Source organism: Heterodontus francisci, chromosome 14, assembly GCF_036365525.1.
Source record: "Heterodontus francisci isolate sHetFra1 chromosome 14, sHetFra1.hap1, whole genome shotgun sequence".
NCBI lineage: Eukaryota > Metazoa > Chordata > Chondrichthyes > Heterodontiformes > Heterodontidae > Heterodontus > Heterodontus francisci.
In genome coordinates, this window is record NC_090384.1 from 58,451,689 (window position 1) to 58,473,807 (window position 22,119).

Sequence of the window (22,119 nt, forward strand, 5' to 3'; positions counted from 1 at the left end):
TAGGGGAATATAGGGACAGGTGGGGATGTGGTAGGAATATGGGATTAGTGTAGGATTAGTATAAATGGGTGGCTGATGGTCGGCGCAGACTCAGTGGGCCGAAGGGCCTGTTTCAGTGCTGTATCTCTGAACTAAACTAAATGCTGGAAATACTCAGCAGGTCTGGCAGCATCTGTGGGGAGAGAAGCAGAGTTAACGTTTGAGGTCAGTGACCCTTCATCAGAATTTCTTAAACCTTCTTTCCAGAACAATGTTATTGTTTAAATGCTTAATCACCAGGGTGTCAATGGCCTAAAAGTTACAGTTTATGGTAATGAAGCTTTGAAATCTATTTTAACAGTTTTGATACCAGCCCAATTTTAAAGAGAAAAGAATATAATTGACAAGGCAGCAGCATCTGTGAAGAGAGAATGGTAGGATGAATGTTTCATGTCTTATGATGAATAATAGGTTTTGATTCATTGAGATAAAAGCTCATTCTAGTGGCTTACTGCTGAAACATAATCAGTAGAAGCTGAGAAAGATTCAGCATTTAATTCTTCTTCATTCTTACAAGGATTTCAAGGTGGTGGCCATATACTGCTGGAGTGAGGGTAGAGGAAGTATAATGCATGACTCATTGAGTGCGGCTATCTATACTTATCAAAGATTTCAATAATGTAAACCAAAAATACCTATTAAAATCACAACAATTTTTTTTAGGCACAAGCACTAAAAAGGGAACACAGCGGATGTGTGTTTCCAATAGCTTACTTCAGTCTTGGGCTAAATTACTATTTCTGTAAATCATTAAAACTGCAAAAATAGATATATTTGAAATCGGCCATTTGAGAGGGAATTGAAGAGTGTGCCCCTATTATTATTGGTTAGGAATCATCAGCATTTTTATTCTCATTAAATCACTACTGTGGCTGGATCGACAGTTCTGCCACCTGCAGAATACAACTGGTCAGTGTGGTAAATCTAACTTAAAAGATTGCTTCAAAGTAAAGTTCTAGAAGAAAATACTGGGCTGGATTTTAAGAGCCCGCCGTTGCTCCCAGTGGCGAACTCAAAAAAAAGGCGTCCCATGATCACCTGTACAGTGGCTCATTTAAATAGCCGGGGCGGCCCGTGCCTCCCCTCCCCCCACTGCCACAATCATGTGGAGGGGGCGGGCTGTCCTTCCCCGTCAATGGTGCCAGCTGCTTCTGCGCAGGCGCTGACGCCATTTTTAAAGGGCAGCTAACCCTGCCAGCAAATTTGAATTTTTAAAGTGAACCCCCTCCAAAATTTACAAAATAAAATTGTAATGCGCCTTTCCAACCCTCCAATAAAAATTACAGTAAGTAGTTGCCCTTTCCCCCAAAACACTTACCTTTGAATTCTGACCTTCCCCGCCGCAGACTGCACAAAGTTGAAAGTTCACCCCTTCCCACCATCCCCTACACTGATGATGCTTATTTGACCCCATCCCCTCCCCCATTGTACTGAAAATCTTAACTCCACCCCCCCCTCACTGCCCACCAGCATCACACCTGCTTTCCCCAGATGGGAACTGAAGCTGTAGGAGTGCCGGCCGCTGCACTGAAGGTCGCGGCAGGACCAGAAGTTTGCAGGTAAGTATATTTAAATAAGTTCATTTTAATGATTAAAATATGGAAATTGAGTTCCAGTTGCCCAGTGGCGGGACCGCGCCGTCACCAGACGGATCGGGCCAGGCCCCCCCCGGCGTCGGCCTCCAAGGCGGGCCTCTGCCGGAACAATCTTTCGGCCCCCCCCCCCACCACGGAGGCCAACGTTGGTAAAGTCCAGCCCACTATGTTTACCAGATATTTCTTTGCCTCTCTTTTTTTCGTGTCAATTTTAGTGCCATGTGAATGGGGTGTCCTGTGTTTTGGATCTCTCTGGTGACACCAATTAGGTCAAATGTCTCAGAAGTGTGATGCAGATAGCAGGAGATGTGACATCAGACCATACTGAGAGATGGTCTAAAAGCATCTGATCCTGGAAACAACCTTTGAGGGCAGTCCCCATTGCACTGTTGCTGCTCAACAGCACAAAAGAATGTTCTCAGACATAATGTCATAGCAGCAGCATAACAGAGAAGGGCAGCCTTTGGGAGGTCTGTCAGATGCCCCACATATTTAAAATAAATCCAACAAATTTCTGGTACGAACAGTTTTTCATTCTACCAAAATAGGAGCACTCTGAACTAAAAGTACTTCTTCTCATCTTTCCTTTCTCCACTAAGATTGAGGTTTTGATTACATTTGGGGTCTGGTTGAAATTTCATGGAACTTTATCTCGTTGAAAGCCCATTGGTGATTGGGGGGATACTTCTTTCAAGATATTGAATGAATGGTTGTTTCGCTTTCCAGACTTCCTCTTAACTGTTTTTCAGTGGAGCTGGATCTATTCAATGGCTGAGAAAAGTTTGGGTCTCAAAAGAAACTGATGTGAAGAAAACTTTCATTTTGCTGCATGATTGTCATAGACCAAAAGTGTCCCTCACGTTATAAAGCAAACTGAAAGAGCTGGGAAGGGGTGAAGGAAATGAGAGAAAGTTTATTTTTCTCATATCCAACATGGCCAATATAAGTAGGCTGCCTGTTAACACATATTTTTAACTGGTCATGAATAAACTTATCATGGAGCAGTTGATTATGACAGGCTTAGCTAAGTTAGACAAGGCTCAACTGTTCCCATTAACTAATCACACAAGAACTAGGGGACAGATGCCCACAAGTGTGGTGGAAGCAGAGACAATCAATCACTTCAAAAGGAAGTTGGATGGCTACTTGAAATAATTAAACTTGCAGGGCTACAGGGATCGACTGGGGGAGTGGGACTGACTGAATTTCTCCATGGAGAGCTGGCATGGACTTGATGGGTCAAATGGCCTCCTTCTGTGCTGTAAATGACTCTACTGACTCAAGAAAAATACTCTGCCTCCTTTCCCAATATTTTTGTTGCCTTTCACCAATTTTCTTGGTGACAAAATGTTGCAAAAGCAGATCTTACCTCACACGAATTCTGCATTATATTTTACAAGTTAAAGAGACAGAACTTCAAGCAAATACATACAGTGAAATAAGTTCCAAAGGTTGGAAACTGCACTTTTTATTTTAAAAATGGATTAATAATTGTAGCAATTTATCAAGTTCATGAAATGCAGGAAAATAATATATTAATCTCAGGGTGGGGGTGGTGATTTGTTCCCTCTAATATTCTCAATTTTTTTGCAGACTGTGAAGTAGGTTCATGTAAATTACTGTCTTCACTACTTTAACACAGATGTTGGTTTAAAGGAAACCAGTAAACAATTGTGTTACAATAGTGCAGACAGGAAATATATTAATGAGTGCATTAAAAATAGCGCAAGAGGAAATGAAACCAGAACTAGCTGATCAGCTGTGAATTATAGACATATGCACAATCCCTCCTTCATTTTCTGGTTGTGTGAACCTGGATTATACAAATAATTGAGCACAGTCACTATCCTCTTAGACCTCCTCATTCCAAAATAGACTGTACAACCTTGGCTGCCATAGACTCTCATTTATTTAATCTCTTGAGGGAGACAAGTAGTCACACATAAACCTTCCATGCAGCAAAAATGTTCCCCCAAGCCCCCAGGTGAAAACTGAAAGAGATGCATCCAACACCACTGCAAATTATTCAACCCGACTGCTTCCGTACTGGGCCTAAAACAAACTCAGCACTGCACGTACAACTGTATCTTGCCCACGAGCCACCCTTATTCTCTATATACAAGCAAGGATACCTGTCCCTTCTGTAAGCATCATTAGCCTCAGAAATCCAGAGAGTTTCCTACTTTATTCTCTTTTACAATAATCAGATGGTTTCCTTCAGATCATTACTGCATGTTAGATATGGAAGGCTGTAGGTAACATGCAATCCAGCGGTGGAGAGAAAGCAAAGAATAAAATTCTCTTGCAAAGCAAGCGTTGTGCATTTTTATTACCCTCCCTAACAGCTCTTACTGAACTCCTTATTTGTAAACCCAAATATAGCATTATATTGTCTATCCCCACACGCTGCTGGGTATAGGTTATCCCTTGCTCCCTTGACTGAATGCTTTGGAAATAAAGCCTGCTGTTCTGCTTGCCTTTTCAATACTATCTCGGTGGCACAGAACACAGTGGCCGCACGCTATTCCCACACCCACTAAAACAGCCCTGGGGATAAGCACAGCACAATTGATAGAAAGTGTATTCTTTTGCATAGGTTCCCACCAGCATGTAGCTAGCAATTTCCTGGGTTTTATCTGAGAACAAATACCTTTGAAAACTGAAAACAAGACGTCCAGCTACATTGTTATATTGAGTAGATTAGCATCCAGCTACATTGTTACATTCACTGAATTAATCTGTGTTTTCCATCATTTCAGAAATCTAGCCTACCAACTCTAATGGGGCTATGGACAACTAGTTCACAGGATGCACGAGCTTATTGTTAAACATATTTAAACCCTTTAAATAAAATATAATCTTATAGACTTTAAAAAAAATTAATTTGCTTTATTGTACTGGATATTATTAACCCACACTCTCCCACGCATACATACAGGAAGTTGCCTGGTTACTGTAACTAGGGTTTTCAATTTGGAGTCTCAGGACCCTAACAGTCTGCATTGCTATTCTGTGATCTTTCCAAAGTTATCAAACTTCTATATTTTTCTATTTTGATTTACTGGTATGTTGTTTTTGTTGTTAGACACGAATAAAGACATTTCTGTTTTCATTTGAGTAGCTGGCATTTTCTTTTGAAACTAAGGACAGTGGGATGGATTTTATAAGCTCGCCGCCAATTCAAAAAGGGCCGCATGCCAAAGAGCCACTGCGATCTTGAGTGCGGCAGCTCATTTAACTAGCTGGAGCGGGCCACCCCCCTGATCATGTGGGGCGGGCGGGCTGTCCATCCCTGGCAATGGCGACAGCTGCCTGTGCGCAAGCGCTGATGCCATTTTTAAAGGGCTATCAGCCCTACTATTTTAAAAGATACATGGCATAAAATTAAATGAATAATTTTATTTTGCCCCTCTTCCACCCCCACAATAACAATTAAATTAAGTATTTGCCCTTCCCCCCCAAAACACTTACCTTTACCATCTGAACTTCCCCGCCACCAAAACTGCACAAAGTTTAAACTACAACCATTCCCACCATCACCTACACCCATTATGTTAATTTGACCATGTTTCGCCACCCCACCCCCACCACCGCTCCATTGATAAACTTACCTCCACCTCCTCCCCATCAATGTTGTGTCTTGTTTCCCCAGAGAGGGATCTGAAGGCATGGGAGTGCCGACCGTCGTGCTGAAGATCGTGGCAGGACCGTAATATCCCAAGTAAGTACCTATTCATTTATTAATTTTATTCATTTGCAGATGTTAATTCCAGGTCCCGTCGTCCAGTGGTGGGGAGGGTGCCACAATGCCTCACCATCGCCGGGAGGATTGGGCTGAGCTCTGCCAGCGTCGAGGTCCATGGCTGGCCTCATCTGTGGCCATCTTCAGGCCCCCCATCACAGATCCCGACTCGAGAGCTCCCTAACATACAGCCCAGTGAGTCCACAGCAGTGAGCCTAAACTGATGGATTTGAGGTGAGGTGGGGAGGTGGTTTCTCAGAACAGTGTCTGTATTTTTGAGCAGGGCTGGTGGGGTGGTCTCAGGAGAGTGTCTATATTTATCATGGGGTTTCACATGAGTGTCTGTATTTATGGGGGGGGGGGGTTCTCAGGATAACATCTGCATTTATGGGAAGGGCTAGTGCTCTGGTCTCAGAAGAGTGTCTATATTTATCTGGGGGGGTCAGGAGAGAGTTGATATTTATATGGGGGTCTCAGTAGAGTGCATATATTTATTTGGCGGGGTCTCAGGAGAGTGTCTATATTTATTGTGGGGTCTCAGGAGAGTGTCTATATTTTTTGTGGGGTCTCAGGAGAGTGTCTATATTTATCGTGGGATCTCAGGAGAATGTCTATATTTATTGCGGGTTCTCAGGAGAGTGTCTATATTTATCGTGGGATCTCAGGAGAATGTCAATATTTATTGCGGGATCTCTGGACAGCGTCTATATTTATTGTGGGATCTCAGGAGAATGTCTATATTTATTGCGGGATCTCTGGACAGCGTCTATATTTATTGTGGGATCTCAGGAGAATGTCTATATTTATTGTGGGATCTCAGGAGAGCGTCTATATTTATTGTGGTGTCTCAGGAGAATGTCTATATTTATTGCGGGATCTCAGGACAGTGTCTATATTTATTCGTGTGGTCACAGGAGAGGGTCTATATTTATTGTGGGATCTCAGGAGAAAGTCTATATTTATTGCGGGATCTCAGGACAGTGTCTATATTTATTCGTGTGGTCACAGGAGAGGGTCTATATTTATTGTGGGATCTCAGGAGAGTGTCTATATTTATTGCGGGATCTCAGGACAGTGTCTGTATTTATTCGTGGGGTCACAGGAGTGTGTCTATATTTATCGTGGGATCTCAGGAGAGTGTCTATATTTATTGTGGGATCTCAGGAGTGTGTCTATATTTATTGCGGATCTCAGGAGAATATCTATATTTATTGTGGGATCGCAGGACAGTGTCTATATTTATTGTGGGATCTCAGGAGAGTGTCTATATTTATTGTGGGATCTCAGGACAGTGTCTATATTTATTGTGGGATCTCAGGAGAATATCTATATTTATTGTGGGATCTCAGGAGAGTGTCTATATTTATTGCGGGATCTCAGGAGAATGTCTATATTTATTGCGGATCTCAGGAGAATATCTATATTTATTGTGGGATCTCAGGAGAGTGTCTATATTTATTGCGGGATCTCAGGAGAATGTCTATATTTATTGCGGATCTCAGGAGAATATCTATATTTATTGTGGGATCTCAGGAGAGTGTCTATATTTATTGTGGGATCTCAGGACAGTGTCTATATTTATTGTGGGATCTCAGGAGAATGTCTATATTTATTGAGGGATCGCAGGACAGTGTCTATATTTATTCGTGGGGTCACAGGAGAGTGTCTATATTTATTGCAGGATCTCAGCAGAATGTCTATATTTATTGCGGGATCTCAGGACAGTGTCTATATTTATTCGTGGGGTCACAGGAGAGTGTCTTTATTTATTGCAGGATCTCAGCAGAATGTCTATATTTATTGCAGAGTCTCAGTAGAGTCTATATTCATGTCTGGGGATTCAGGAGAGTGTCTATGTTTAATGCGGGGTATCAGGAGTGTGTCTTTAATTATTGCGGATCTCAGGAGAATGTCTATAGTTATTGTGGTGTCTCGGGAGATTGTCTATATTTATGTGGGGGAATCAGGAGAGTGTCTATATTCATTAGGGGGTCTTAGGAGAGAGTCTAAATTTATTCGGAGGGGGGTCTCAGGAGAATGTCTGTATTTACTGGGGAGTCTCAGGAGAGTGTCTATATTTATGTGGCGGTATCAGTAGAGTGTCTATATATATGGGGGTCTTAGGAGAGAGTATATATTTATTCAGGGGCATCTCAGGAGAATGACTATATTTATTAGGGGTGTGTCAGTGGAGTGTTTATATTCATATGGGGGTCTGAGGGCAATGTCTATATTTATTGTGGGGTCTCAGGAGATTGTCTATATTTATTACGGGATCTCAGGATTGTGTCTATATTTATTGGGGGGGTCTCAGGAGAGTGTCTATATTTATTGCGGGGTCTCAGGAGAGTGCCAATATTTATTGGGGGGTCTCAGGAGAGTGTCTATATTTATCTGTGGTTCTCAGTAGAGTGTCTATATTTATATGGGGGTTTTAGGAGAGTGTCTATATTTATTGTGGCATCTCAGGAGAGTGTCTAAATTTATTCGGTGGTATCTCAGGATTGTGTCTATATTTATTGGGGGGGGGGTCTCAGGAGAGTGTCAATTTTTACTGGGGTCTCAGGGGAGTGTCTATTTTTACTGGGGGTCTCAGGAGAGTGTCTATAATTATTGCAGGGACTCATGAGAGTTTCTATATTTATTGCAGGGTCTCAGGACAGTGTCTATATTTATCTGTGGTTCTCATTAAAGTGTCTATATTTATATGGGGGTCTCAGGAGAGTGTCTCTACATATGGGGGTTTTAGGAGAGTGTCTATATTTATTGGGGGATATCAGGAGGGTGTGTATATTTATTGTGGCATCTCAGTAGAGTGTCTATATTTATATGGGGGTCTTATGAGATTGTCAATATTTATTGTGGTGTCTGAGGAGAATGTCTATATATATTGTGGCGTCTCAGGAAAGTATCTATATTAATTGCTTGGTCTCAGGTGAATGTCTATATTTATTTGGCAGGGTCTCAGGAGAGTGTCTATATTTATTTGGCAGGGTCTCAGGAGAGTGTCTATATCTATTCAGGGGGAGTCTCAGCAGAGTGTCTATATTTATGTGGGGGTCTCAGGAGAATGTCTATATTTATTGGGGAGCTCAGGAGTGTGTCTCGATTTAATGTGGGATCTCAGGAGAGTTTCTATATTTATGTGGGGGTCTCAGGAGAGTGTCTATAGTCATTTTGGGCTCTCAGAAGAGTATCTGTATTTACTGCAGGGTCTCAGGAGAATGTCTATATTTATTGCGGGATCTCAGGAGAGTGTCTATACTTATTAGTGGGGTCTCAGGAGAGTGTCTCTATTTATTGTGGCTTCTCAGGAGAGTGTCTATATTTATGTGGGGGTCTCAGTAGAGTGTCTATATCTATATTGGGGTCTCAGTAGAGTCTCTAGATTTATATGGGTTTTAGGAGAGTGTCTAAATTTATTAGGGGGGTCTCACGAGAGTGTCTATATTTATTAGCAGGGCGTCTCAACAGAGTGTCTATATTTATGTGGGGGTCTCAGTAGAGTGTCTATATTTATTGTGGCATCTCAGGAGTGTGTCTATATTTATTGTGGTGTCTCAGGAGTGTGTCTATATTTATTGTGGTGTCTCAGGAGAGTGTCTATATTTATTATGGGGTCTTAGGAGATTGTCAATATTTATTGTGGTGTCTCAGGAGAGTGACTATATTTATTGCAGGGTCTTAGGAGATTGTCAATATTTATTGTGGGATCTCAGGAGAATGTCTATATTTATTGCGGGATCTCAGGACAGTGTATATATTTATTGCAGAGTCCCAGTAGAGTGTCTATATTCATGTCTGGGGATTCAGGAGAGTGTCTATGTTTATTCGGCAAGGTCTCAGGAGAGTGTCTATATGTAATGCAGGATCTCAGGAGAATATCTACGTTTATTGTGGTGTCTCAGCAGAGTGTCTATATTTATCTGTGGTTCTCAGTAGAGTGTCTATATTTATATGGGTGTTTTAGGAGAGTGTCTAAATTTATTAGGGGGGTCTCAGGAGAGTGTCTATATGTATTGTGGCATCTCAGGATAGTGTCTAAATTTATTCGGCGGGGGTCTCAGGATAGTGTCTATATTTATTGGGGGTCTCAGGAGAGTGTCTATTTTTACTGGGGTCTCAGGAGAGTGTCTATTTTTACTGGGGGTCTCAGGAATGTGTCTATATTTATTGGGGGGGTCTCAGGAGAGTTTCCACATTTATTGCGGGGTCTCAGGACAGTGTCTATATTTATCTGTGGTTCTCATTAGAGTGTCTATATTTATATGGGGGTCTCAGGAGAGTGTCTCTACATATGGGGGTTTTAGGAGAGTGTCTATATTTATTGGGGGGGACTCAGGAGGGTGTCTATATTTATTGTGGCATCTCAGTAGAGTGTCTATATTTATATGGGGTTCTTATAAGATTGTCAATATTTATTGTGGTGTCTGAGGAGAATGCCTATATATCTTGTGGCGTCTCAGGAAAGTATCTATATTAATTGCTTGGTCTCGGGCGAATGTTTATATTTATTGCGGGGTCCCAGGAGAGTGTCTATATTTATTCGACAGGGTCTCAGGAGAGTGTCTATATTTATGTGGAGGTCTCAGGAGAATGTCTATATTTATTGGGGAGCTCAAGAGTGCGTCTCGATTTAATGTGGGATCTCAGGAGAGTTTCTATATTTATGTGGGGGTCTCAGGAGAGTGTCTATAGTCATTTTGGGTTCTCAGAAGAGTATCTGTATTCACTGCAGGGTCTCAGGAGTATAATATTTATTGTGGCTTCTCAGGGGAGTGTATATATTTATTTATCTTCTCAGGAGAGCGTCTATATTTATTAGGGGGGGTCTCAGGAGAGTGTCTCTATTTATTGTGGCGTCTCAGGGGAGTGTCTATATTTATTGTGGCTTCTCAAGAGAGTGTCTATATTTATATGGGGGTCTCAGGAGATTGTCTATATTTATTCAGGGGGAGTCAGCAGAGTCTCAATATTTATTGTGGGATCTCAGGTGAGTGTCTATATTTATGGGGTGTCTCAGGAGAGATCACAACTCCCTGACCTTTACTATAGTCATGGAGAGGGATAGGAGCAGACGGGATGGGAAAATATTTAATTGGGGGAGGGGGAATTACAATGCTATTAGGCAGGAACTGGGGAGCATAAATTGGGAACAGATGTTCTCAGGGAAATGCACGACAGAAATGTGGAGGTTGTTTAGGGAGCACTTGCTGCGACTGCTGGAAAGGTTTGTCCAGATGAGGCAAGGAAGGGATGGTAGGGTGAAAGAACCTTGGATGACAAGAGATGTGGAACAGCTAGTCAAGAGGAAGAAGGAAGCTTACTTAAGGTTGAGGAAGCAAGGATCAGACAGGGCTCTAGAGGGTTACAAGGTAGCCAGGAAGGAACTGAAGAATGGATTTAGGAGAGCTAGAAGGGGACATGAAAAAGTCTTGGCGGGTAGGATTAAGGAAAATCCCAAGGCGTTCTACACTTATGTGAGGAACAAGAGGATGGCCAGAGTGAGGGTAGGGCCGATCAGGGATAGTGGAGGGAACTTGTGCCTGGAGTCGGAGGAGGTAGGGGAGGTCCTTAATGAATACTTTGCTTCAGTATTCACTAGTGAGAGGGACCTGGTCGTTTGTGAGGACAGCGTGAAACAGGCTGATATGCTCGAACAGGTTGATGTTAAGAAGGAGGATGTGCTGGAAATTTTGAAAGACATGAGGACAGATAAGTCCCCAGGGCCAGACGGGATATACCCAAGGATATTACGGGAAGCGAGGGAAGAGATTGCCGCGCCTTTGGCGATGATCTTTGCGTCCTCACTGTCCACTGGAGTAGTACCAGATGATTGGAGGGTGGCAAATGTTATTCCCTTGTTCAAGAAAGGGAATAGGGATAACCCTGGGAATTAGAGACCAGTCAGTCTTACGTTGGTGGTGGGCAAATTATTGGAGAGGATTCTGAGAGACAGGATTTATGATTATTTGGAAAAGCATAGTTTGATTAGAGATAGTCAGCATGGCTTTGTGAGGGGCAGGTCATGCCTCACAAGCCTTATTGAATTCTTTGTGGATGTGACAAAACTCATTGATGAAGGAAGAGCAGTGGATGTGGTGTATATGGATTTTAGCAAGGCGTTTGATAAGGTTCCCCATGGTAGGCTCATTCAGAAAGTAAGGAGGTATGGGATACAGGGAAAGTTGGCTGTCTGGATACAGAATTGGCTGGCCCATAGAAGACAGAGGGTGTTAGTAGATGGAAAGTATTCAGCTTGGAGCTCGGTGACCAGTGGTGTTCCGCAGGGATCTGTTCTGGGACCTCTGCTCTTTGTGATTTTTATAAATGACTTGGATGAGGAAGTGGAAGGCTGGGTTAGTAAGTTTGCCGATGACACAAAGGTTGCTGGAGTTGTGGATAGTGTGGAGGGCTGTTGTAGGTTGCAACGGGACATTGACAGGATGCAGAGTTGGGCTGAGAAGTGGCAGATGGCATTCAACCTGGAAAAGTGTGAAGTGATTCATTTTGGAAGGTCCAATTTGAATGCAGAATACAGGCTTAAAGACAGGATTCTTGGCAGTGTGGAGGAACAGAGGGATCTTGGGGTCCAAGTGCATAGATCCCTCAAAGTTGACACCCAAGTTGATAGGGTTGTTAAGAAGGCGTATGGGGTGTTGGCTTTCATTAACAGGGGGATTGAGTTTAAGAGCCGCGAGGTTATGCTGCAGCTCTATAAAGCCCTGATTAGACCACACTTGCAATATTGTGTTCAGTTCTGGTCACCTCATTATAGGAAGGATGTGGAAGCTTTAGAGAGGGTGCAGAGGAGATTTACCAGGATGCTGCCTGGACTGGAGGGCATGTCTTATGAAGAAAGGTTGTGGGAGCTAGGGCTTTTCTCATTGGAGCGAAGAAGGATGAGAGGTGACTTGATAGAGGTGTACACGATGATGAGAGGCATTGATAGAGTGGATAGCCAGAGACCTTTTCCCAGGGCGGAAAGGGCTATCACCAGGGGGCATAATTTTAAGGTGATTGGAGGAAGGTTTAGGGGAGATGTCAGAGGTAGGTTCTTTACACAGAGAGTGGTGGGTGCGTGGAATGCGTTGCCAGTGGTGGTAGTAGAAGCAGATACATTAGGGGCATTTAAGCGACTCTTGGATAGGTACATGGATGATAGTAAAGTGAAGGACATGTAGGTAGTTTGATCTTAGAGTAGGTTAAAGGGTCGGCACAACATCGTGGGTAGTAGTACTGTGCTGTACTGCTCTATGTTCTATGCTCTATTTATGTGGGGGTCTCAGTAGAGTCTCTATATCTATTTGGCGGGTGTCTCAGGGGAGTGTCTAGAATTATTGCAAGGTCTCGGGACAGTGTCTATATTTATTGTGGCGTCTCAGCAGAATGTTTATATTTATTGCGGGATCTCAGGAGAGTGTCTCTATATACTGCAGGGTCTCAGGAGATTGTCTATATTCGTAGCGGGGTCTCTGGAGAGTGTCTCTATTTATTGCAGGATCTCAGGCGAGTGTCTATATTTATTGTGGGTCTCAGGAGAGTGTTTATATTTATTGCAGTGTCTGAGGAGAGTGTCTGTATTTATTGCGGGTCTCAGAAGTGTTACTATATTTATTGCGAGGTCTCAGAAGAGTGTCTATATTTATTGCGGGGTCTCAGGAGAATATTTATATTTATTGTGGCATCTCAGGAGAGTGACTATATTTATTGCGGGGTCTCAGGTGAATGTCTATATTTATTAGGGGGGGGTCAAAGGAGAGTGTCTATATTTATTGTGGGGTCTTAAGAGAGTGTCCATATTTATTACGAGGGTCTCAGGAGCGTGTCTATATTTATATGGGGCTCATAGGAGAGCGTCTTTATTTATTGTGGGGGTCTCAGGAGAGTCTCATATTTATTCAGGGGAAGTCTCGGTAGAGTGTCTATGTTTATGTGGAGGTCTCAGTAGAATGTCTATATTTATTCGGCAGGGTCTCAGGACAGTGTCTATATTTATTGCGGTGTCTCAGGAGAGTGTCTATATTTATTAGGGGGTCTCAGGAGAGTGTTTATATTTATTGCGGGGTCTCAAGAGAGTGTCTATATTTATTAGGGGGGTCTCAGGCGAGTGTCTATATTTATTGCGGGGTCTCAGGACAGTGTCTATATTTATTGCGGTGTCTCAGGAGAGTGTCTATATTTATTAGGGGGTCTCAGGAGAGTGTTTATATTTATTGCGGGGTCTCAGGACAATGTCTATATTTATTGCAGGATCTCAGGCGAGTGTCCATATTTATTGCGGGTCTCAGGGGAATGTCTATATTTATGGCGGGGTCTCAGGACAGTGTTGATATTAATTGCGGGGTCTTAGGAGAGTGTCTATATTTATTGCGGGGTCTCAGGAGAATTCTATATTTATTGTGGGGTCTCAGGAGAATGTCTATATTAATTGCAGGGTCTCAGGAGAGTGTCTTTATTTATTAGGGAGGAGTCCTATATTCTATGTTTCTATTGGGGTAAATGCGGGAACTGGTTACTGAGTTGAATGATCAGCTATGATCATAATGAATAGTGGGTCTCAGGAGAGTGCCTATATTTATTCCGAGGTCTCAGGAGTGTGTCTATATTTGCTGGTGCGTGATTTCATTTAAAACCATTACCATATACCTATTGGACAGTGATGTGCAATAATTTAGCATTCAAGCCTCCCAAAGGTTAGAGAATGCAACAACCCAAAAGTAAGAATTATTACCTGCATAGACGTTTTGTTTCATACTTAGGTGTTTGAAGTTGGAAGAATAATTGCTGTAGCTATCATCTGTTGCAATATTGTAAATTCAGTATTTGTAATGAAGGTGCAGTGGTAGCCAACAAACGGGCTGGATTTTAAGTAATCATTGACGTCGTGATCCGTGGCGGGGGCAGCCTGAAGATGGCCCCGGATGTGCCCGCCACGGATCTCAACACTGGCAGGGCCCAGCCCGATTCTCCCTGTGGCAGCGAGGCACTGTGGAGGCCTCCCTGCTGCTGCGCAACGGGATCACAATTTGAATATTTAAATCAATTAAATTAATTAATTTAAATATACTTACGCCTTCTCTTGATGGCCCGCCGCGATCTTCAGCCCAGCAGCCAGCACTCCCGTGTCTTCGGATCCCGGTCTGGGGAAACGAGGCGCAACAGTGGTGGGGAGGGGGGGTGGAGGTAGGTTTACCAGTGCGGCGGGGTGGGGTGGGGGGAGGTGGTGGATGGGGAATAGGGTCAAATTAACATCATGGTTGTAGGGGATGGTGGGAACGCTTGTTGCTTAAAGTTTGGTGGGGAAGGTCAGATGGAAAAAATAAATGTTTTGAGGGGGAAGGGCAAATAATTAATTTTATTGTTATGGGGAGGTGGGAGAGGAGCAAAAGAAATGTCTTCATTTAATTTAATTCAATCTATGTTTAAATATTTAAATAAGCTGCTAGGGCTGACAGCCCTTTAAAAACTGGCGTCAGTGCCTGTGCACGGGCAGCTGACGCCATTGCCAGGGACTGACAGCCCGACCCCCTCCATGTGATGGGGGGATGGGAGGGGGTCCGCCCCGGCTATTTGAATGAGTCACCGCACTTGAGATCACGGCGGCTGTTTGGTGTGCAGCGCGCATGGGCAGGCCCCCATTTTAGAAGTTCACCTCTGATCTCGGTGGTGAGCTTATAAAATCCAGCGCAACAATTCCGCAACAATTCTTCCTCTTTCTCCACCAATTCAGCATAGAGCATGGGGAGTTTGCTTTAGAAATTAAAATCCTTCAAAATTATGCATCAAAAGGATATTTGTGTACATTTCAACTTTTAAAAATTCCTGATAGTTACATGTGACTTACTTTTCATTTTCAGTGATGAAGTTGGTCTTCTGTGGCATCACAAAACGGGTAAGAGCAAATCATTACCGTGGAAAGAAAACTGGTTAGGTTGTAAAGCAAAAGTAGCTTATATTTATATAGAACCATTAACATAATAAAATGTCCCAAGGTGCTTCACAGCAGCATTATAAGACAAAACATGACACTTAGCCATGCAAGGAGATATTGGGCTGAATTTTATGCCCACACGGGGCTCCTGACGCCTGACTGAAAAGGTGGGGGAATCCCACCTCAGCCAGCCGGAGCATCCCCATCGCCTTCCCACACCCCAGAGCATTTCTATGGCCCTTTAAAGACAATAGAACCTGCCTCCAAGAACTGTTGGCCAATCACAGATCCGGCAGCTCAACAGTATGGCAGTACCACCATGGCGGTGGCCATTGCCAGTACTGCAAAAGACCTTGGACCAAGGCCCAGCACTGGAGCCCAGATCTAAGGTAAGTTAGGCAGAGTCATTGGCGCCAGACTGGCAGGCCCTGGTAAGGGTGGGAGGAGGGAGGGTGCATTTAATGCGGGGGAAGGTAGTTCAGGGAGTCCTGTTAGAATTTTATAGGTTTCTATGAGATCCCCCCTCACTCTTCTGAACTCCAGCGAATACAATCCCAACCGACTCAATCTCTCCTCATACGTCAGTCCCGTCATCCCAGGGATCAGTCTGGTAAACCTTTGCTGCATTCCCTCCATAGCAAGAACATCCTTCCTCAGATAAGGAGACCAAAACTGCAAACAATATTCCAGGTGTGGTCTCACCAAGGCCCTGTATAATTGCAGCAAGACACATCCCTGCTCCTGTACTCAAATCCTCTCGCTATGAAGGCCAACATACCATTTGCCTTTTTTACCGCCTGTTGGACCTGCATGCTTACCTTCAGCGACGGGTGTACGAGAACACCCAGGTCTCGTTGCATATTCCCCTCTCTCAGTTTATAGCTGTTCAGATAATAATCTGCCTTCCTGGTTTTTGCTACCAAAGTGGATAACCTCACATTTATCCACATTATACCGCATCTGCCATACATTAGCCCACTCATTCAACTTGTCCAAATCACCCTGAAGCCTCTCTGCATCCTCTTCACAACTTGCCCTCCCACCCAGTTTTGTGTCATCTGCAAATTTGGAGATATTACATTTAGCTCCCTCACCTAAATCTTTAATATATATTGTGAATTGCTGGAGTCCTAGCACTGATCCCTGTGGTACCCCACTAGTCACTGCCTGCCATTCGGAAAAAGACCCATTTATCCCTACTCTGTTTCCTGTCTGCCAACCAATTTTCTATTCATCGCAATACACTGCCCCCAATCCCATGCACTTTAACTTTACATGCTAATCTCTTATGTGGGACTTTGTCGAAAGCCTTCTGAAAGTCCAAATAAACCACATCCACTGGCTCCCCTTCATCAACTCTACTAGTTACATCCTTGAAGAATTCTGGTAGATTTGTCAAGCATGATTTTTCTTTCGTAAATCCATGCTGACTCTGCCTGATTCTACCACTGTTCTCCAAGTGCTCTGCTAGAAAATCTTTGATAATGGACTCTAGAATTTTGCCCACTACCGATGTCAAGCTGACTGGTCTATAATTCCTTGCTTTCTCTCTACCTTCCTTATTAAATAGTGGGGTTACATTAGCTATCCTCCAATCTGTAGGAACTGTTCCAGAGTCTATAGAATCTTGGAAGATGACCACCAATGCATCCGCTATTTCTAGGGCCACTTCCTTAAGTACTCTGGGATGCATACCATCAGGCCCTGGGGATTTATCGGCTTTCAATCCCATTAATTTCCCCAATACCATTTCTCTACTAATACTGATTTCCTTCGGTTCCTCTCGCTCACTAAGCCCTGTGTTCCCCAACATTTCTGCTATGATATTTGTGTCCTCCTTTGTGAAGACAGAACCAAATTATGCATTTAGTTGGTCAGCCATTTCTTTGTTTCCCATAATAAATTCCCCTGTTTCTGACTGTAAGGGACCTACATTTGTCTTCACCAATCTTTTTCTCTCTTCAGCATGTTCAAGGACTTTGGAGAGGAAAGGGAGGTTGGAGATGGGATAATAGTTTGCAAGGACGGCGGGGTTAAAGGTTGGTTCTTTGAGGAGAGTGATGATTAAAGGCCTGCTCAGGTCGGGAAAGTGAACCCGACCGAATCACAGCAGACCCAAGCCCCACCAACCAGTGTCTCTCTGATTTTGCCCCGAACCCAACCCGACCCGAGCCCGACTCAACCCGACCCAAGCGCGACCCAACCATCCCTTTACTTACCTTCCTGACACCGAAGCTGCAGGAAGCTGCAGTGCATGCACGATGACGTCATAGTGATGTCACTTGCTCACTGCGCAGACTCAGTTTCGACCTGGATTCCCAGCTCAGGTAAGTTTTTAAATTTCAATACTTACCAGCAGAGCACTTACCCTAAGTGAGCGGCCCGACCCGGACCCAGCCTGACCCGGACTCGGCCCGACCCAACCCGAGCCCGAAAGCCAGACCTGGATGACAGGCCCAACCCAACCTGACCCGAACTCGACACATGACGTTGGGTCCCGTTGGGTTTGGGTCGGGTAGCAGGCCTTTAGTGATGATGACAGCAGATTTGAAGGAGAGAGGGACAACACCTGAAGAGAGAGAACCATTAACAGGGGAACCAGGAGGGGAAGCTAGGTGGTCAGCAGTTTTGTGGAATAGGATCAAGGGCGTAGGAGGTGGATAAGGTCTCATGGATAAGATGAGCTCAGAGGGGGTGAGAAACTGGAGAAAGATGGGAGTTCAGGGCTAGGGCCGGATGCTGATTCCCTATTGCATGTTAGATGATTGATATCACTGAAGACCAATTTTACCTCCGTACAGATTTAGTTTTTCTACTGAAAAATAACCAGGGTAGAAACTGAACAGAAATAAGCAAAAAAATTGTTCACTGAAGTTTTACCAAGAGCCCTCCTTATATGTCATCATAGGAAGTAGACTGCTCCGATGCACGTTTATCTGCACTTTTCAGGTTATGAAATCCTTCTATTTTCTATTCGAAAGGTTCGATAGACAGCCTGAACTCAGTCCTCTACTTTCCCTCTTTTATAAGTTGTCTATTGGGAAATGAACCGGTCTTCATCTGTGGCAAGGTACACAAACCCCAATAAGAACCTCAACGACACAAGTAGGGGAAACACAGAAACAATGCTCTCCATTGGCAAGCTTCAACTTTTGAAATGAGTTGCACCTTCATTTTTCTGGTTTTGCTACATATTTACCATAACATATGAAAAGCATTTTTTTTATTCCAACTTCTCCCCTCCTCAAACAAAGTACGGTTCCCTGGATAATGACCATCCTCTGGTAATACACCCCAAGGAGCTATTACTTTTGAAGCTTGATAGTGAGCTCTAGTTATCTATTCAACTGTGGAAAATCTCACAGCAGAGTTGAAACCTGTGCACTCGTGCACACTTCTAATAATATCATTAGACAATGAACAAGGATGAGAATCTGGATCAATTTTCCTCTCCCAAATCCAAGGCACTGTAGCCATTCCTAGCACCCTGACTACCGCCTCACCTTAACTTAACTAACTGAGCACCAACTAATGATTGAACCTCAGACTTTCCGGTGATGAGAAGCATTAATAAGTGCTATGAAAACATCTCCAAATGGATAGTGTAAATTCAATCAACCTAATTCATTCTGTTTTCGTCCATAACTTGTCATCTTGCACCAGAGCTTGAATACATTTTTTACCAATGTTGTACCAGCATTAAACATGTATGACATGTCATAGCATTTCACAGCATACAAATCAAATATTACAGAATGCTCCCCCATCACTTCAGCAGTAGAGGAGGATTTCTACACCATGAGTAGAATCTGAACTGAATTGACCCACGCGCAGCAGGGAAGCCAGTGACAGGTTGGGAACCCATTTTCAATCAAAACAGGCTTTACCGTGGCTCTTTAACTCAACCATGGCATTGGCAACCCCCTTCTGGGTTTCCTGGCCAATCAGAGAGAATGGGCGGGATGAAGTGCTGAATCCGTCAAAGGCCAGATTTCCAGTTAAAGGGATCCCGGCAGGGGTCAGAATGGCCAAACAATACATTGAAGCCTGAGGCTTCAACAACCACAGGAATGGGGAAGAGACATGGGAAGGCTGCTCCCAAGGTCTCTCACTCTTACTTGGAGATCCTGCTGTGGAACCTGAGGGGCTGAAGTGAGGTGATGGGCTGGATTTTAAGAGCTCGCCACCGATCTTGCCCATGCGGGCTGCATGCCAAAAAGCCACCGCAATATTCAGTGTGATGGCTCATTTAAAGAGTTGGGTAGCAGGCAGCCTCACATGGAGGGGGCGGGCTGTCCGTCCCTGACAATGGCATCAGCTGCCTGTGTGCAGGCGCTGACGCCATTTTTAAAGGGCTGTCAGCCCTACCGGCTAATTTAAATATTTAAAGACATATTCAATAAGATGAAATAAATACATCTCTTTTGCCCTCCTCCCACCCCCCATTCACAATTACATTAACTATTTGCCCTTTCTTCCGCAAAACACTTACCTTTAACATCTGACCATCACCCCCCCAAACTGCACGAAGTTTGAAGTACAAATCTTCCCACCCTCCCCTGTACCCATGACGCTACTTTGACCCCATTCCCCCCACCCCTCCCGCACTGATAAACTTGCCTCCTACCACCTCTCCACCACTGTCGTGCCTCGTTTCCCCGGATCTGAGGTATGTAGATACATTCATTTTATTAATTTGAATATGGTGATTGTGGTCCCATTACTGAGTAGCGGGGAGGCCACCATGGTGCCTCGTTGCCACCGGGAGTGTTGGGCCAGGCCCTGCTGGTGTTGAGATCTGTGGCAGGCCTCATCCGGAGCCATCTTCAGGTGCCCCCCCAGCCCTCCAGTCCCCAACCCTGCCACAGATCTCAACATCTAGGGCTGCTTAAAATCCAAGGATGAGAGGGAGAGGCCAGCCTCTCAAACCAAGCAGGTGTGAATGGAAGTGGCCGAGGAAGTCAGCAGCAGGTGTGTGGGCCCCTCTACCCTGGAGACAGTGGCCCAAAAGGTTCAAGGACCTCGAGGGTGGGAAGGGTGAATGGCGTAACATTTTCAGGTGCCAAGCCCCACACTCTAACTTTCACAGCATTCTCCTGCGCAGTACTCCTTCGGACAACACACTCTGCAGCTCCACTCATTCCTCTTCCTCCAGGCACCTCCTCACATCCTCATCTGATCAACTAACACTCACACACACCCTCATCTTTGTGCCATCTCGCACCCATGCCTCACACTCACCCACCACAAATGTTGTATTTCCCTCCTCTCCATACAATCCATTTCTCACACTCACACCTCTCTGTTTCCTCTCCTTACAGGAAAGAGTGCAGAACTCCAGGGAGAAGCAGAGAACCAGGAGTAGAGGAGAACTTCCAATGAGAGGCAGTTTGACAGCCACTGGCAATGCAGTGCCCACCTGATCCAAGGAGGAGGTGGTCTTGGTCCAGGAAGTTGCAGATGGCAGCAACGACCTGCCGTGAAAGCTTGAGCCTCCTGAGGCACCGATGTTCACACATGTCAAGTAACTTGATCCTTTATCTGTAGTCTGTGTATTGGGAGTCTTGCCTCTTTGGAATTGGATCTCTGTGCCCATCCCCACTGCCCTGTGGAGCGTCATGTGGCTGAGGAGAAGGCAACTGGTGTTGCTCCTGGTGCTGTTGCTGTTGGCATGGCTTCTCTTGTTCCTCATTAGAGGTGCCAGGTAGAGCCACATACAGGGCTCTGATTCGGTGCTGAAGGCTGACAGCAGGGAAGTGCAGACCAAGGTGGGTGAAGTTCAAGACAGATGAATTGACTTCCAAGAAGCTGGAAATCAACTGTCAAGTAGTAGGAGCACACTTTCAGACAAAGTGTCATGAGAAGCAGCCTCTCACCTGGCCGTGGCTGCAGCTCTTAAGTTTCACTGATCAAAGGCTTCCCAGCCTATCAGTTTCACTGAAGAAGCACTCCCCGCTGTGCACTCACCCTGGTGACCCCGCGGAGATGCAGAGAGCTTGGGGGACCAATGTGCTAGCTGTTAAAGCCAGAATGCAGGCTTAAATTCAAAGTTAATAAATGACCTGTTCATAGAGAATAATGATTTTCCCGACAGCTGGATGGGGGTTCCCCACTTGCCTGCTAACCCACCCAGGTCAAACCTGGAAGTGGGCGGATCATGTCGGCTTCCTGACCGGACACTACTTTTCGGGGACTTAACCCTGCGCTTGCGCCCAAGTCCGCCTCACCTTGGCAATTAAAATTTTTCCCTATGCTGCTGTGGGGAGTGGACAGAAACAGACAACTGCCCAAAACTGTGAAAACATTTCGCAGCTTGATGGGCTCTAGAAGTAGTAATGGTACTGCTATCAATCTCACACAAATATGAAAGAACAAAAATAAGTCAAGATGTTATGGGCCACTAACCCTGAGGGAGAGGCATTCCAAACAATCTTTCTAAAGAATCATACTTGATGCTGGTGTTGGTGGTGGAGAGGATTGATGATGCTTTAATATCTGATGTAATTTCCTATTCCTTCCTGGCCCCGGAGCCAAAACAAAATGTTGAATATTTATGTAACACCACAAAAACATGGCACAATAAATTATGCTCATTTTAGTGTTGGGATGTAGCAAATTCCCTTTAGTGCCTGCATTATAAAACAATTGAACTGAAGTTAACTCAATTTTTTTAAACACACAAAAGCATCAAAATCTAGTGTGTTGCAATTCAAAATGACACATTTCAGAAAATACAATACCCCACTTACAGAAGAAGACACCGCCAGGTCTTTTGGTATTTGAATACATTGCCTGATTCTTCTCTGGCT

The 22,119-nt window shown here is 44.3% G+C and overlaps 1 protein-coding gene and 1 long non-coding RNA gene across 3 annotated transcripts in view; one reads left to right on the top strand and one right to left on the bottom strand.

Moving 5' to 3' along the window:
• The window catches only part of LOC137377064 (ethanolamine kinase 2-like), a 511,523-nt gene that overhangs the window by 260,772 nt on the left and 228,632 nt on the right, over window positions 1-22,119 (bottom strand). The gene's annotated exons all lie outside the window — the stretch shown is intronic.
• On the top strand, window positions 1,499-21,908 carry LOC137377066 (uncharacterized). The gene is made up of 4 exons (XR_010976355.1): window positions 1,499-1,598; window positions 5,287-5,355; window positions 15,237-15,271; window positions 20,632-21,908. It is a non-coding gene; the product is annotated as an uncharacterized lncRNA (long non-coding RNA).